We start from the raw sequence: 17797 nt of genomic DNA, 5'->3' as shown, positions 1-17797 counted from the left end.
ATAAAGATGCAAAAAGGTGAATTTATTTATACGTTACACAATACACTCGAATGGTATTCCTTGATATGTCCTCAAGCGCTTTCGGCCCACAGAGGGCCTTCCTCAGGAGGCAGTATGTAATAATTCCATCAGAACATAAGACCAAACACAGGGTCTACCCGGATATCCAGCAGTAAGCTGGGTTATGCCTGACAGGCTCTATATACACCAGTGATCAATTAGAATTTGGCGCTAAACACGCCCCTAATATGACCTCATATCAAATGCGACATAATTATACAAACTAACATCTAAAGCAATCAGTACAAAATAAATACCAAAATTTCCCAACCAAGAAGGGGTAATGCAGGACACACTTATACTTAGCGGCCAGGCTCCATGTGACACAAGTGGGCAAAGCCCGTCCGTTGTAAACACTAATAGCGGACATTCCCCGTCCACAGCTGCTGAGTACAGACGGACCGCAGTGACGTGCGTAACTAGGCAACAAGCCGCACTTCCTGTCTGTGAAACGCACGTGTCACAAAGACGGAAGTAAAGCTGGAACGCATATCGGAACTCTCTTAGACAGAATAAAGACATCCAGTCTGTCAAATCTATCTATTTAGTCATAATATTCCTCAGTTCTGTAGATATAGTGGGAAAATAAATCACACATACAGTGAATAACAGACACCATTACAAACAATGAAACAAAAGGTGAACTGGCAACAAGACCTTATAATCCGTGGGCCTGATTGTGGTGTGGTTGGTACTGCACAGCCTTGAGGAAGTGACTGTGCAATTCCATACTACAGGTTGAGTATCCCGTATCCAAAATGCTTGGGACCAGAAGTATTTTGGATATGGGATTTTTCCGTATTTTGGAATAATTGCATACCGTAATGAGATATCATGGTGATGGGACCTAAGTCTAAGCACAGAATGCATTTATGTTTCATATACTCCTTATACACACAGCCTGAAGGTCATTTTAGCCAATATTTTTAATAACTTTGTGCATTAAACAAAGTGTGGCAGGGGCAAACGCAGGATTTTAAAAGGGGGGTTTCCAGATATATGATTTTATATAATTATCTAAAAAAATATCTATATATCAAACAAATACTCTCCCTCTGTGCTAATTGGATGTAACTATATCTTTGGATAAAGCACAAGATATTGGATATAGGCTGCCTGGTTCAACTAAGTCCCCTGTTAAAAGGGACTAGGAATAGGAATATGCAACAACAGAAGAACTGGCGCCAAGGGGTCGTATCAACTCCCACTTTTAAACCTTAACTAGTAAAAACCTATTTTAAAGCACAGTAATAACATGTTCCATCATAAAACATTTATTAAAAACACATTCAAAACTAATACAGAAGAGACGTATTATTCCACAGTGAAAGATGTATAATTCTCAGTGTTGAATACAAATACAAGTGGATCACAACAGTCTCCTCCTTCTCCTTAAAGTTGGTTCGGAGATAACGCCACAACATAGACAACCCAACGCGTTTTGTCTTATACAAAAGACTTCTTCAGGGGTACATCTATAATTGTAGAAGATCTTATCAGAACTTAACACAATATTCTTAAAAACATATAAGGAACACATCATTACAAAAAATTTCCAATATGACAGAGCAGACAGAGAAAGGTCAAAAAAGGAGAGAAAAAAAGGAGAAAAAAAAGGAATTACATCTCAGGTCATACCTCGAGTAACTGGAACATATAGTATAATACGAGAAAACTCGTTCATACGTAAAAGATGGAAATTCCAATATATCACCAAGGCTTTCTGATAAGCAACCAGTGTGGCCTAATTGAGAAATATTAACCTCGTCACAATTTATTCAATAACATTATTATGTATAAAGTGGACAAAAATAAGAATATGAAACGTGTCACCTCACATACCTCGTGGTAAGACAACTTGAATAAAAGAAATTCGGAAACTCAGGAACTGAAAGGTCACTTAGATAGGAGACCTAATAAATTAATATCAGGGCGAATTAGTAAATGCATATTATTAAATAATTAATCAATCAATGATATTAGCACTAATTATGAATGATTAATGCGTCTTACATGAGGCCTTATTAAATTTAAAAAGTTTGAAAAGAAGGGGGGTGGGGGGGAGGGGGAGGCCTCTCCTATTAAACAAAACACATATCCAGGGTATTTGGACCAAATAGAGTTATTAGTTAAAATTGCCCTTTTTCAGGCTATCAAATCTTTGATAAATCAGACTACATCATGCACTAGAATATAATGGAGCAATAATTGTAAGTGCCGGTCTATAAAACCAGACCCTAAAAGCACTAAAAAGAATGTCCTCAGATATTCGTATATGTGACGTGTACTCCACATTACAATTTGAACAAATAAGTGTAAGTCAGTGTGTCCAAACATTGAAAACACTATGATACACTGTTACGTATAACAAGGATTAAATATACATAGTAACATTTGTATCTTTTAGGCAGAACTTTGTTCAGAGTAGTATCACATTCTCTTACCTCCCATGGATCTGTAGAAGAAGCTCAGCACCTGTGTAATGAAGCACTAAACTGGGTGTTGACCCTTATAAAGGGAAAGGGTAATGATGTAATCAAATACCCTAATCTAATTGGTGCCAAAAATAAAGGACTTTTAGCCCCTTATTTACTAATAGTGCGCACTTCCCCACCTATGGACTTTACTAAACCTATTATAAGAGTTAATTTACTCCAAAAATAACCACTCATAAATTAATCTGATATCAGAAAAACCTTTATTAATATATAACCCATAATGCTTTGCGGTAACTATCTCAGCTTGAGACTGCCTTAGTTGTAATTGACAGTCTGTTTATCCAATCCTGCAGTGAATGGGGTGGATACTTTAACTTGTGCTGCTAAAAAGGGACATATGCACACATCCACACCTAGTTTGAATTCGTATTATGGGGAATATGCCTTCCCCCAGTCACATCCATAAGCTCCGATCATTAAGCCGAGCGTGATTACTGTCCACTTGCGCCCACTGTAGCCGGACCTTATGCGTTCCGGCACCATCTTTATTTTGCGTTCCACCCGGCGCTTCCCGACACCTGACCAAGTCACGTGTCTTGCTGCGCCTAATGGTACGGCTCTCCTCTAACTGAGAAAGCCGCAGGTCTGGAAGACTAAATACCTAGTAACTATTTACATACATTTTGTTACACCCTCGGATTAGACACAAGCGGCATGACACCTGATCTACCTAATCAAACGTGAACCTTAATCACTCCTTATCCTCACAAAATTGAAGAAAGAAATATTCTTACTAAGTAAATAAAACAATACCTATGTGAAGTAGAGACGTCTATGACCCTAATTATAACCTGGACTGGGACATTTAATAGGTTATATACTAATAAGTGCCAGTGTTAAAGGGGACATACACCCTACACATAACTCCCATATGATAATTTATAATATATAATAATTAATAATCAAGTTTCATTTCTATACTCCTAGAGAACAAAATAAAATAAAATGCAGTGCCCATATAAAATTTGTAGAATAGCAGACGTGTCAAGGGTTTAAGCTCACCACAATAAGTGATTAGTGATAACTTATTAAATCTATTAGTTATTACAGCTAATTTATTTCAATACACCTCCTTCATTATACTATAACTAACTATAATAATACTCACCATTGTGGGTGAGTGTGAAGGTAATAAATAAATAGATGACTACCTCTGATAACTATAAGGATAATCCCTTACCATATGTGATATATTATGAATGAAGGGCCCATAATGAACTTTTTATACTACTAGTACTTCATCCAATTACTGTGAATCTACTCGTGAATATACAATTTATTAACATACCATCCTTTAGTGTACGTGACCTACAGGATCTTTATGAGCTATACTATATACTCTATACCTAATATCCCTTAGTGTCCCATATATACTAGTGTGAACTATGCAGACCAAATGCATTTTATTTTATTTTGTTCTCTAGGAGTATAGAAACGAAACTTGATTATTAATTATTATATATTATAAATTATCATATGGGAGTTATGTGTAGGGTGTATGTCCCCTTTAACACTGGCACTTATTAGTATATAACCTATTAAATGTCCCAGTCCAGATTATAATTAGGGTCATAGATGTCTCTACTTCACATAGGTACAGGGCCGGTTCAAGGGCGCAGAGCGCCCCGGGCAGGAAATGGGGCGTGGCCTAATACAGGGGGCGTGGTCAATCACGCCCCCTGTACATTAAAAGCGCCGCTTGAATGCTGAGCGGTGCGCGATGACGTCATCGCGCACCGCACAGCAAAAGGTCCTCTCCACGAAGGGAAACTAGACGCTATGAGTCTAGTTCCCTTCGTAGAGAGGACCTTTGCTGTGCGGTGCGCGATGACGTCATCGCGCACCGCTCAGCAAAGTTACTCTCCAGGAAGGGAAACTAGACGCATAGCGTCTAGTTCCCTTCAGGAGGCGGACGGGGATCGGGACGGGGACGGCAGCGGAGGCGGACAGGGACACAGCGGGCAGCAGTGGCGGATCTTGCCACGGTGCGGCGCCCTCCGGATGGCGCCAGCGCCCTCCGGAAGGCGGCGCCCCGGGCAAAAGTCCTGCTTGCCCGTGGCAAGATCCGCCACTGCATAGGTATTGTTTTATTTACTTATTAAGAATATTTCTTTCTTCAATTTTGTGAGGATAAGGAGTGATTAAGGTTCACATTTGATTAGGTAGATCAGGTGTCATGCCGCTTGTGTCTAATCCGAGGGTGTAACAAAATGTATGTAAATAGTTACTAGGTATTTAGTCCTCCAGACCTGCGCTTTCTCAGTTAGAGGAGAGCCGTACCATTAGGCGCAGCAAGACACGTGACTTGGTCAGGTGTCGGGAAGCGCCGGGTGGAACGCAAAATAAAGATGGTGCATGATGTAGTCTGATTTATCAAAGATTTGATAGCCTGAAAAAGGGCAATTTTAACTAATAACTCTATTTGGTCCAAATACCCTGGATATGTGTTTTGTTTAATAGGAGAGGCCTCCCCCCCCCCCTTCCCCCCTTCTTTTCAAACTTTTTAAATTTAATAAGGCCTCATGAAAGACGCATTAATCTTTCATAATTAGTGCTAATATCATTGATTGATTAATTATTTAATAATATGCATTTACTAATTCGCCCTGATATGAATTTATTAGGTCTCCTATCTAAGTGACCTTTCAGTACCTGAGTTTCCAAATTTCTTTTATTCAAGTTGTCTTACCACGAGGTATGTGAGGTGACACGTTTCATATTCTTATTTTTGTCCACTTTATACATAATAATGTTATTGAATAAATTGTGACGAGGTTAATATTTCTCAATTAGGCCACACTGGTTGCTTATCAGAAAGCCTTGGTCATATATTGGAATTTCCATCTTGCACGTATGAACGAGTTTTCTCGTATTATACTATATGTTCCAGTTACTCGAGGTATGACCTGAGATGTAATTCCTTTTTTTCTCTCCTTTTTTGACCTTTCTCTGTCTGCTCTGTCATATTGGAAGTTTTTTGTAATGATGTGTTCCTTATATGTTTTTAAGAATATTGTATTAAGTTCTGATAAGATCTTCTACAATTATAGATGTACCCCTGAAGAAGTCTTTTGTATAAGACGAAACGCGTTGGGTGTCTATGTTGTGGCGTTATCTCCGAACCAACTTTAAGGAGAAGGAGGAGACTGTTGTGATCCACTTGCATTTGTATTCAACACTGAGAATTATACATCTTTCACTGTGGAATAATACGTCTCTTCTGTATTAGTTTTGAATGTGTTTTTAATAAATGTTTTATGATGAAACATGTTATTACTGTGCTTTAAAATAGGTTTTTACTAGTTAAGGTTTAAAAGTGGGAGTTGATACGACCCCTTGGCGCCAGTTCTTCTATTGTTGCATATATATATATATATATATATATATATATAGGCATGAAAAGAGGCGGCACTCGTATGTTTTGTGAACAGTGCAAACAACCTGTGGTTTATTCAACATTTTGAGGGTATATCCCCCCCTTCATCAGGATCCTGTGTATGTATATATATATATATATATATATATATATATATATATAGCAATATGGCAGAACTCGGAGACCTGAAAAAGATTCTGTTCATTGAAATAAACGGCACCTTTTTGCACTATGTTAAGTCTCCGAGTGCCACCATATTGCCAGATATTTTGGGGTCATTACTCAACGGAGGGAACCTTCACAAGTATGTATTTCTGATGAGCACAGTGAGAGAGAGAGAGAGAGAGAGAGAGGGAGGGAGAGAGAGAGAGAGAGAGAGAGAGAGAGAGAGAGAGAGAGCACACACAGAACCAGAGCAGAGGAGACATGGAGAGAGAGAGAAATGGGAAGGGAGGAAGAGAAAGAGAGAGACATATGGAGGGAGAGTGAAATAGAAACACATGGAAAGAGAGACATTGCGAGAGAGAAAGAGACATGACGACAAAGAGACATGGCAAGAGAGACATGGTGACATGGCGAGAGAGACATAGCAGAGAGAGAATGTTGAGAGCGACATGGCGAGAGTTGTGGTGAGAGGTAGAGAATGAGACATCGAAATAGCGGGAGAGACAGGTACATCATCACAGCAGGAAGACTTGGCATTACGAGTTGTGCGATGCAGGGGACAGCAGTTACCTGGTGCTCTCTGTGTGTAGGGCAAGTTGTTTCTCCTGCTGCATAGCCAGGGATGTGCCACAGCCCAGATGGGGTCCTGGCCGAGTCACCCACGTGCAGACAGCGGTGCGGCGGGGAAGGGGGGAAAAGGCCAGTAGGCGGAGTTACCCATCTGTAGGCAGCACGGCGGGCCGGGAAAGGGGGGGGGGGGGGGTTGCCCAGGTGCCTGAAGCAGGATGGTTTGAGCAGAGGAGCCTACTCATTATATTAATTGACACATCCTTCTGGTGGGGTTTGGGGATTGGTGCAGCGTACAGGGGGAAGGAAAATGAGGAGAGGCGTCTGCTATAAAAAGAAAAAAAAAAGCTAATTGGTGGCTGGCCTGCTGTCTCCCCCCCCTTCATAAACAGACAGTGGTCATTCCTCCTCTCGACCATAAACCCCCAATCCCCAGACTCTGGTCAAGGAGCATAAGTTATTATCGAATACCAGCACAAGCACCATCAAACCCCCTTTTACCCCCACAAAGACAGTCAGCAGACAGACAATGGTCATTCCTCCAGTCCTAAGCCCACTCCCGGCATATTCAGCACGCGCTAGCATGCACCCTAACCTCTCAAGCCGCACCACGCACCCCTTCATACCAGCAGCCAGCCTCTTACTTGCAGTAGTGTGTAACGGAGACAGCTGCTGCAGCCGCGCACTGCAGTAGCTCCGTGGTCGCAATCGCGGCTTTTGCTGAGACGGAGACACTGCTGTCTCCGTCTCACAAATAACCATTTGGCTCATCAGGGGGGGGGGGGGGTTTCCAGGTACTCAGAACCCCCCCTGCTTGCGCTACTGTGTGTGTATGTTCACACAATTCATTTATGTTTCATATACACCTTAAATACACAGCCTGAAGGTCATTTAATACAATATTTTTATTAACTTTGTGTACATTGAGCCATCAGAAAACAAAGGTTTCACTATCTCACTCTCACTCATAGAATTCCGTATTTCGGAATATTCCGTATTTCGGAATATTTGGATATGGGATACTCAACCTGTACAAATATTCTAATGCTGCTGAAGGCGTCTGTAAGAAATAGATGCCTATTGCCAGCATCTGCGATCCCTGTACTGTGTATAAAGACGAATTATCGGATCACCATCACCACCATCGGTTGCCTCCCATGGCAAATCTGTATAAACCAAAGCTTACTCAGACTGCATGTCAGACTGGCTTACTCTGCTGGGTCCAAAAGGCCCAAAACCTGAGCTCGGCACACCTACAAAAAGAGGGCGACATCCAGAGGCGTCACTTACTGCAGTGACACCCGATGCGCTCTGTGTGAAGGGGGTGGGGCTTCATGAGAAGGGGTGTGGCTTCATGGATGGGCGGAGCTTCACGTCCCGATCCCCGTTTTCTTCACTCTGGGGATTTGGGAGATGCAAGCTGCCGCAGGGAGTACTGTGGCTGCAGTGCCGGCTCCTACACAGTGACAGGAGCCGAGTGCTGCACATAATGTTACTGTCACTGAGCAGGAGCCGGCATTTTGCTGTCACGCCTCAGCGGGTGACACCTGGTGCTGGATGCATCCCCCTATACAGAGAGGTCTATTTACTAAGCCTTGGATGGAGATAAAGTGGATGGAGATACCAGCCAACCAGCTCCTACTGCCATGTCACAGGCTGTGTTTGAAAAATGACAGGAGCTGGTTGGCTGGTATCTCCGTCCACTTTATCTCCATCCAAAGCTTAGTAAATAGACCTCTCTGTATGGAAAATCAGGCTGGTTGATTAATTAAGGCTAGTGAGCTAAGGATAGATGTAGAATTTATATTTAGGTGGAGAAGAATTAATAAAATGTTGATGGAGACGTACAGTATGGAATCAAAACTGCAGGACAACAGGCTTGCACAAACGTAATGTCTTGGCATCAGTGTAGCAATGGAGAATATTTCTTCAGGAGACAACATCACTCCAGTGGTGTTTAGAAGATTTGCAGCATTTATGAGGACAGTGCATTGGTTTGCTGTAAGCAATGTCAAGAGCTTGGAAAGAGCTACTTTGTCTGAGGCTAGTGAGAGACATTTGACTACGGTATTCTACAGCCAGGACAGCAGAAGTTGTCAGCTGCTGGGCTGTCAGATTTACCAAGCTCCAGACTGCAAAACATTCTGGAGCTTGGACCCAGCAGCTAACACCATCTTGTTAGCCTGCAGATCACAGAGATGACCACCTCGGGGCTGAACGGTCGCACATATGCAGATAAGCGTAGGCGCAGGCACAGAAGTGCAGCAGCTGGCCGAAGCAGGAAGTACAGTGATCGCATACACAGTTACTGTACTTCTTACGGATTGCCGGGACTATTCCTGTGACTCAGTTATTACTGCCCTACAAATTATGTCAATAAGGGATCCTTAATATCCATGGCAGACAGCAAATATTATTATATATGCCCCTCAGATACAAAGACAATAATAAAGTAACTGAATAATAAATTCTGCAAAAATATAGATTTAATAAACTGACTTTTAGATAAAACATGAGGCACAGCAGGGTGACCTCTTTCAGATGGGAGCCTACACTAATACCGCTTTAAGACATTTGACCTCGGAATTTGCCGGATCTCAGCTCCATGATCCTGGTCCCAGGTTGTTTGCATTCACACATGCAGAAATCCTGAGTTGATGCGCGTTCACATACAAAAACTCTGGATTTAGCTGCATGTGTGAAAGCGGTATAACACTTTGTGATTTTAATGGGAGAGTTACTTAGAGCCTCTGAAATGCAAGTTATATTGGTACATGGTAGGAACTATGTTGCTCTGATTGGAGAGAGCACTATGGTGGCACAGCTGGCTGCTACTGTGGAGCGGAGAGTTGAAGCAGGAGATTTACAGAGTGTTAGACCTGGACTGGACAGTTGGACTGGTGTTGTACAGAGTGCTGGTGCCTCAGCTTGGCAGGAAACCTTTGTGACAATATTCAAGGTAACCCTGGCCAAGGGGTCCAGCTGGGGTTCTGTCAGTGATGATAGCACTGTATGGTGGTGATGACAGCCTCACCAAAAGGCCCAGGCACTGGCTTGAGACAAGAGGCTTCTGTGGCTGGACTGGCATAAGGGGGTGACCACTAGTGTCAAATGAGAAGGGAGCTCACTGGCGTATGAGGCATAAGGACGTCTCTGATGCTGTATATATGGGGAATAAGGAGGCTCTGACATATATAGGGGCACATTGAGTCTCTGTTGCCATATTAAGGGGAATGAGTAGGCTCTGGAATATAAAGGAGCACAAGGCTGTCTCTGTTGCCATATTAGGAAGCATGAGTTGGGTCTGGCATATATAGGGACAGGAGGTAAATAAAGGGGTTATGATACCATATAAAGAGGCATTGGGGGTTCTTGCATATACATGGGCATTAGTGCTTTGTTGCTATAAATGCATTTTAAATATTTGTGTTTCGACAGGGTATGGATTGCAGGGTCAATCCTAATTAGGTCGACAGTCATTAGGTCGACCACTATTGGTCGACAGGGTGAAGGTCGACATGTGAAAGGTCGACACAGGAAAAGATTTACAGGGAAAAATGTTTGACATAGGAAAATGTTGGCATGATAAACGATCGACACAAAAAAGTTGACAACAATTTATTTTTTATTTTTTTGGTGTTGTTTTCTTCGTAAGAGTACAGGGAACCCCAATTAGTGTATCGCTCCCCCTTGCTTCACTTGCCATGCTTCGGATCAAGTGCCTTGCTCTGCTACCACTGCACTCGGCACAGATTACTATTCCCAATCGTAATCCACGTGGAGGAACAAGTTGAAACCCCCCAAAAAAGCTGTGTCGATCATATGTGTGTTGACCATTTCACCTGTCGACCTTTGGTACCTGTCAACCATAAGCACTGTCGGCCTTTGACATGCTGACCTAATGGCCATGTCGACCTAATGCATGTCGACCATTAGTGGTCGACCTATTGACTGTTGACCTGTCATCCGGATACCGTTTCCACATTACATATAATGAATTATATACTTCTGATCATGCTAAATAGCACCCACGCAGACACACACTGTACTCCCCGTGCTTTCACTTCCAACATGCCAGCAACACAACACAATCTCCTCCACCAATTAATTACCAAAACCCCAACACTACCTATTGCTGATCTGGGTCTTCTGTTATTGTATTTGCTGATCCAAGAGCAACAGAGAGGCAGCAGGTCCCGTATGTATGAGGGGGAAGAGCCAACAAAGAAGGGAGGGGCCATGCACTCCAGCCTGTGCCCCGCCTCTTTTATGTGCATTGGTGTGGTTTGCTTGCTGCAGATTTGGAGGTCTATTCATGAAACAGTGAAAAGTGGGTAGAAGTGAACCAGTGGAGAAGTTGCCCATGGCAACCAATCAGCATTGATGTAACATTTATAATTTGCATACTACACAGTTGTATGGAGCAGCTGATTGGTTGCAATGGGCAACTTCTCCACAGGCTCACTTCTCCACTCTTTTCACTGCTTCATGAATAGACCCCATGATCCTAGGCTGGGGCCAGGCTCTGGGGTGAGGACCCAGTGAGCAGAGGTGTAGCAAGGTGTCATGGTGCCTGGAGCAAGGTATGTTTCGGTGCCCCCCTCCCGTGTACTGATTTGGGGGCGTGGCCACCAGGACCGGTTCTAGATCTTGTGACATCCAGGGCAAAAGTTTCCTTTGGCGCCCCCCACCCCCACAGGTGAAGCATAGTGCGCGCCGAAGGCGCACATCCAAAAATAGGACCGTGGCTTCATAGGTAAGGGGTGTGGCCCCGTTTTGCCCCCTGTAGTTATGGACCCACTAGTTGTGCCCCCTGTAGATTTGCCCCCAGTAGTTGTGCCCCCTGTAGATTTGCTCCCCAGTAGATGTGCCCCCTTTAGCTGTGCCCGGAATAGTTTTGCCCCCTGTAGCTGTGCCCCCAGTAGGTGTGCCCAGAGAAATTGTGCACCCTGGTTTGTGCCCCCTGTAGATTTGCCCCCAGTAGATTTGCCCACAGTAGTTGTGCCCCCTGTAGCTGTGCCTGGAGTAGTTGTGACCCCTGTAGCTGTGCCTGGAGTAGTTGTGCCCCCGTAGTTGTGGCCCCAGTAGGTGTTCCCCCTGTAGCTGTGCCCCCTGGTAGCGCCGCAAACACAAAATAAAATAAAAACCAAACAAAAAAAAATACTGTCAAAGTCGAAAAATATTGCAGAACACACAGCACGTATAAACTGCAAACACATGCCCACTGCGCGTGCACTTGTTCTGCAGTGCGTGCACATGTACACACTTTGCGTATGGTCGCTCCCGCGGTCCTGCGCATCGGCGCGTGGTATGGGTATTTACGGCAGAGTTTGTGTACACATGGTGGGCCATCAGAACACATTACTTATTTAATCCAAATAGTGCACAATGTACACATAGTCTCCTTGCACCACATCAGAAAGTTATAGCTGTTTAAATGGTTGCAGAACAAAGGGATTCACCTTTACAGGATAAGAGGGGACAGACTAAGGTTATAAGGTGGTATTTGGTATCCAGCTGTAGGGTATTTTAAGGCAAACATTCCGGTGTTGGTCTGCGGAAGATCGCATGTTCCTGCGGATAGTTATGTGCAGAAGCAGAATATAGATGTAAACTGTATTTACTGTATATTATATATGCGGCGGGAATCCAGAGGAGACCACCCACAAGAGCAGTTGAGAAAGACATCGCCTACCTTTTCAAATCAACCTATGACCTCTCCTGTACTGTAAAAGTGCTTCCCTGTGTCCAATGGACAAAGGGATTACAGTATCCATTGTATTGCTTTTGGTAGACTTGTATAAATAAAGCCTGCTGCAGAGCGGCCAGTCACAAGACTCACAACGTTATCTATTTGATTACGGAGGACTGGACCAGGAAGCGCATGCGAATATTCTCACGTATGTACATTGACTGTAGCCATTATTCTGTTATGTATATTGTTTGTATTGTAGTGTATAATTTGTATTGTAAACCCCCTTTCAGAAATAATCCACTGTGGTGTCGGAACCCAGCGGTTAATCACAATTGGTGTCGTGTGCTCATTGCCCTGCTAAGGTTTAAAGTGTATTATTATTGTTATTATCGTATTGCATTGCTGTAGAAGGTTTTAAGTGTATCTCTGGGTGTGTATGCGGTGCGAGTACTTTGTACCGTAAGCGCGGCGTGTGTATGCAAAGTCCGTACACTACGGAACCCTTTTACGCTAATAGCATAAAAGGTGCATAGTGTGAATTAAGTATAGCGGCCACAGCGGCTAAAGGTTTAAAGTGTATTTAAGGTGTGTTTAAGGTATAGCTTTCATTCCTGTAAAGATAATTGACATTATCAATACTCACCTGCCCGCTCCTGCTTCCCGACTGCTGCTGGCCGCATCTCCGTCGTCCGTGCGTGTGACGCGACATCACACGCAAGTCACGGGCCGGAGGGGAGGAGGGAGGGGAGCGGAGGGACAGGAGAGGAGGGAGGGGAGGGACAGATTTGAAGCAGCTCGGGTTTCCAGCTGTCAGTGACTGACAGCTGCGGCTGTGAGCTGCTTGCAGCCAGGCAGAGGTTCCAGCGGAGTCGAGCTGTGGATCCCTGTACTGCCTTGGGCGCCTGGAGCTCGAGCTCCACCGGAACCGCCCTCCCTACGCCCCTGCCTGTGAGAGGGGGGACAGCAGCTCATGCTTAGTCATGCTATGGAGCGCTTAAAGCAGAAATTAGAACAATAAAGGAAATCATGTTGCCAACTTCAGGGCTGGCATCTGGAGGCGACCGCCTTCCATTGTATATTGTATCAACACCCCTGGCTAGGAGCATTGTTTGTGCTTATTAAAGTTGCGAGCTTTGTATTGTGAAAAAAAATGAATCTGGCAGGTCTGCAATTATGCACTTTAAGTGTTTTTGTTGACATATAGGTGATGATGTGCAGTATGCGCTGACCACTGACTGGACAACCACAAGGCTTCAGAATCATTCATCCCTTTGACAGCGCACATCCTTTTCACATATCAACACTAATGCATGTGTAATGAGCAGGAACTCTGCGTACACAAGCCTTCAAAAAAAGAAAAAAAGAAAACAATGCATGAGCAGCAATGGGGTGTATTATCTGCAATGCTTGGGGCTTACAGATTGTCAGGAAAAGGAGTACTGGAACTTTTCAAAGTTAGTTTTGTCTTTCCCCACAGTGCCTTGTGATGCCAATGTCTACAATGCTCCTCACTAGGGATGGCCATCGGTGTGTTCGCATCAATGGTTACCATCAAAGTAAAACTGTGAGTAGCCATCGATGGTCACTAACTATGCTATGGGAGACCATCAATGGTTTCACTCATCGATGGTCATCCCTCTTATTTCTGTGAATGACCCACGGCCAATCACAGCCTAGGGGCAGGGCTTTGTGGGTGTCGGGCGGAGCATGCTCCATGTCCCATCATCTTGTAAAGAAAAAATATTCGTTTAGGTTAAGCCATCGATGGGGGGAAACCATCTGGTTCTCTCCCATCGATGGCAAAACCATTCGATATCGGCCTTAAACCATTGATGATAAGGAATCATCGATGGTCGATGGCCATTCCTACTCCTCACAGTGACTGTAAACAGGGCCGAAACTAGGATTTCTGTCACCCGGGGCAAGGCAGTAATTTGGCGCCCCCCACCCCACCCAAAAAAAATTAAATAAAAACATAAATAAATAAAATAATAAATACAAAACACAGAAAACCCCACGTGCCCCCTGTACTAAATAGTATATTGTCAGGTGTCACATCATATAAGCCAATGTTACGAGGCCCGTAGCCCAAAGGGGCAAAGGAGAGGCTACGGGCCCCGGAACATTGCTTGTTTGTTGTGACACCTGACAATATACTTGTAACACTTCAAAAGACCTGCTTGAGTGCCGATATATTTATATATCTATATGTGTATAATATATATTTATATATATATATATATAGAGAGAGAGAGAAAGAGAGAGAGAGAGAGAGAGAGAGAGAGAGAGAGCAAGCGGATGGAGGCAGCACTCAGAGACTTTTCAATATAAAACGTGAACAAGTTTAATGGTGCATGTACGTTTCGGAGCCATAGCCCCGTCGGCTCCGAAACGTAGATGCACCATTAAACTTGTTCACGTTTAATATTGAAAAGTCTCTGAGTGCCGCCTCCATCCGCTTGCTACATTGGGGGCAATTGTGTCCATGAGGAAGGCACCGTGAGCACATCAGCACTTGCAGCCGAGGGCCTGCTGGAGTGCCGGATCATTCTGTATGTGTGTGTCTGTGTGTGTATATATATATGTATATATATATAGTATAATATATATATACAGTATAATATCTATATACATATAGATACACACACATACTGTATATATAATATAAAATATATTTTATATAAAATATATTAAAAAAAGATATATATATATATATATATATACTTATACTTTAACCCCGGCACTCACTGTATCCGTAGCGGGATGTATCTTGCTCCTGTGCCTTCCCCATCCGCAGGTTCCCCTCCGGTATAGATAAACAGAGAAAAAAAGAGGCGGCACTCGGAGACTTGCAAATTACAGTGTATTCACAGCAAGTGACATCTACGTTTCGGGGACCAAACTCCCCTTCGTCAGGATAAAGTGACAGTGCATCAAACCAACTTAAATAGCATAACTCATTACTCACCCCGTGTGCACATGAATTCAATCATCTGTTTGTTACCAGCTGGGCACCCGTCGGAGCCTCCGCTCCGTGCTTCCGCCCTGATCAGCGTGGACCGGAAGTGACGTCGCGGGACCCCTCCGTTGTGTCCATGGCAACGCTACGTGTAATACAAATGCAACTTCAGTGCAGGCAGCGATAACACAACAATCATATCAAAAAAACAATACATCAACACTTAAATTGGATATTATTGTGCATAAAACGTGATGTTTAGCTAAAACTTAGCCCCCATGAAATTTGTTTTCTTGACATTTTGATTAAACTGAAAAATGGCAGGCTAGAAACTTGTTTGTATAGGAAACCTACAGACCGCAATACTATACTGCGACATGACAGTTTCCATCCACCAGCGACCATTAAAGGCCTGCCTTATTCACAGTTTCTTAGAGTATGCAGAACCAACAGCCAGATCCATACTAGAGATGTCCAACTCGATGAGATGGAACAGAGGTTCCGAGATAGAGGGTACCCTCAGCAATTACTCTCAGCAGCTCGCACTAAGGCGACTGCAGCCAAGAGAAATGACCTATTTACACTAAATAGGTCGAAAGACATGTCCAAAACCATCCCTTGGGCATGTGAATATAAAACGAATAGCAGGCAAGTACAACACAAATTACGTACCCTTTGGCCGATAGTCGCAAGCGATCCTGATCTTGAAGTGTTCAGGGGTACTCGAGTGATGTCCAGTTACACAAGGGGTAGGAGCATCAGAGACCATTTGGTGAAAACCGATATGTCCAAATTCAAAACAAGACCCACCCACTTTATGACAAGAAAAAATGGATGTTTTAAGTGTATTGGGTGTACTACTTGCACGTATATGTCACCTGGGGATTCCATTGCCCACCCATACACAGGAAAGAAGTTTAAAATTAAATGGCCCCTAACCTGTAGCACAAAATTCGTTATATATGCCATCATATGCCCATGTGGGCGTTATTATATAGGCAAAACAGAGTGCCAATTCAAAGTTAGGATGGCACAGCACAGGCTGGCCATCAGAAATGCACTAGCTACAGGAGGGGGTGACCAGCCTGTTGCCAAGCATTTTGCGGAATTTCGCCACAGTATGGCCACCCTTAAACATCGCATTATAGATCACGTCCCGGAAACTTTACGGGGGGGCAATAGGGGCAAGAGGCTCCTACAGCTTGAATCCATGTGGATCCACAGGTTGAACACGTTAAAACCCAATGGGCTCAATGATAATTTGGGCCTAATTAACTTCATTTAAGAATCACTTTTCTAGTCGGATCGTCAGTAACAATAAATGTTCTTTGAATAATTATACCTCTTTTTATGGCACGTTAGTAGATCCAGTAATAGGGCAGCGAGTAAGGGCTGTCAGTTTGGATAAGCTGTCTACTTTTTAACAGTAATATCACTGTGTAAGGGTTAATTGAAACCCGGGATAAAGGATGTCTGATGGACATTCCAAACTGTTAATTAGAATGATAGGGCCAGGTGCAATAGGCCACCGTTTTTTATAGGAATTTCACGATTATGTAACTAACATGTTTTAACATAAGAATATGTAAAATAAGTTTTAGCTAAACATCACGTTTTATGCACAATAATATCCAATTTAAGTGTTGATGTATTGTTTTTTTGATATGATTGTTGTGTTATCGCTGCCTGCACTGAAGTTGCATTTGTATTACACGTAGCGTTGCCATGGACACAACGGAGGGGTCCCGCGACGTCACTTCCGGTCCACGCTGATCAGGGCGGAAGCACGGAGCGGAGGCTCCGACGGGTGCCCAGCTGGTAGCGAACAGATGATTGAATTCATGTGCACACGGGGTGAGTAATGAGTTATGCTATTTAAGTTGGTTTGATGCACTGTCACTTTATCCTGACGAAGGGGAGTTTGGTCCCCGAAACGTAGATGTCACTTGCTGTGAATACACTGTAATTTGCAAGTCTCCGAGTGCCGCCTCTTTTTTTCTCTGTTTATATATATATATATATATATTAATGTGGGATACTCAGTATCCCACATTAACATATATATATATATATATATATATATATATATTTTGGCTCACTGACGTGACATTTCTTTTAAACCAGTATCATACTGGTTTAAAAAAAATGTCACGTCAGTGAGCCAGTCAGTGTCAGTGTATATTTATTAACTAAGAAGTCCCCAGTGCTGACTGTGTACTCTGCAGCCAGTGGACCACACTCACCGTGGAGGTAGCCGCCCGCCCGCAGCACGCACCTACTTTTTTTGCAGCCAGCCCAGGTCGGATTTGATTATATTTATTTTTTGCCGAGGCCGCCGGCGCCAGAGACTCCCGCCTCCTCCAGCTCCGTGCTCTAGCCGGGTGCGCGCATCACGCCACATGCACGTGCGACGTCATGACGTCACACGCGCGATGTGCCTGCGCCCGCATCCCGGAACACAGATGAGCCGCGTCTAG

At 43.6% G+C, this 17797-nt stretch overlaps 2 long non-coding RNA genes across 2 annotated transcripts in view; one reads left to right on the top strand and one right to left on the bottom strand.

Moving 5' to 3' along the window:
- The window catches only part of LOC134929326 (uncharacterized), a 352737-nt gene that overhangs the window by 324506 nt on the left and 10434 nt on the right, over nucleotides 1-17797 (top strand). The window lies entirely within an intron of this gene.
- LOC134929325 (uncharacterized) lies at nucleotides 1319-2536 on the bottom strand. Its single transcript, XR_010178472.1, has 4 exons — nucleotides 2505-2536; nucleotides 1903-1973; nucleotides 1699-1804; nucleotides 1319-1535 (listed from the first exon to the last, which is right to left on the bottom strand). It is a non-coding gene; the product is annotated as an uncharacterized LOC134929325 (long non-coding RNA).

This window comes from Pseudophryne corroboree, chromosome 5, assembly GCF_028390025.1.
Source record: "Pseudophryne corroboree isolate aPseCor3 chromosome 5, aPseCor3.hap2, whole genome shotgun sequence".
NCBI classification, from domain to species: domain Eukaryota; kingdom Metazoa; phylum Chordata; class Amphibia; order Anura; family Myobatrachidae; genus Pseudophryne; species Pseudophryne corroboree.
The sequence above is the reverse complement of the archived record's forward strand: the minus strand, read 5'-3'. Positions and strand labels throughout refer to the sequence as shown.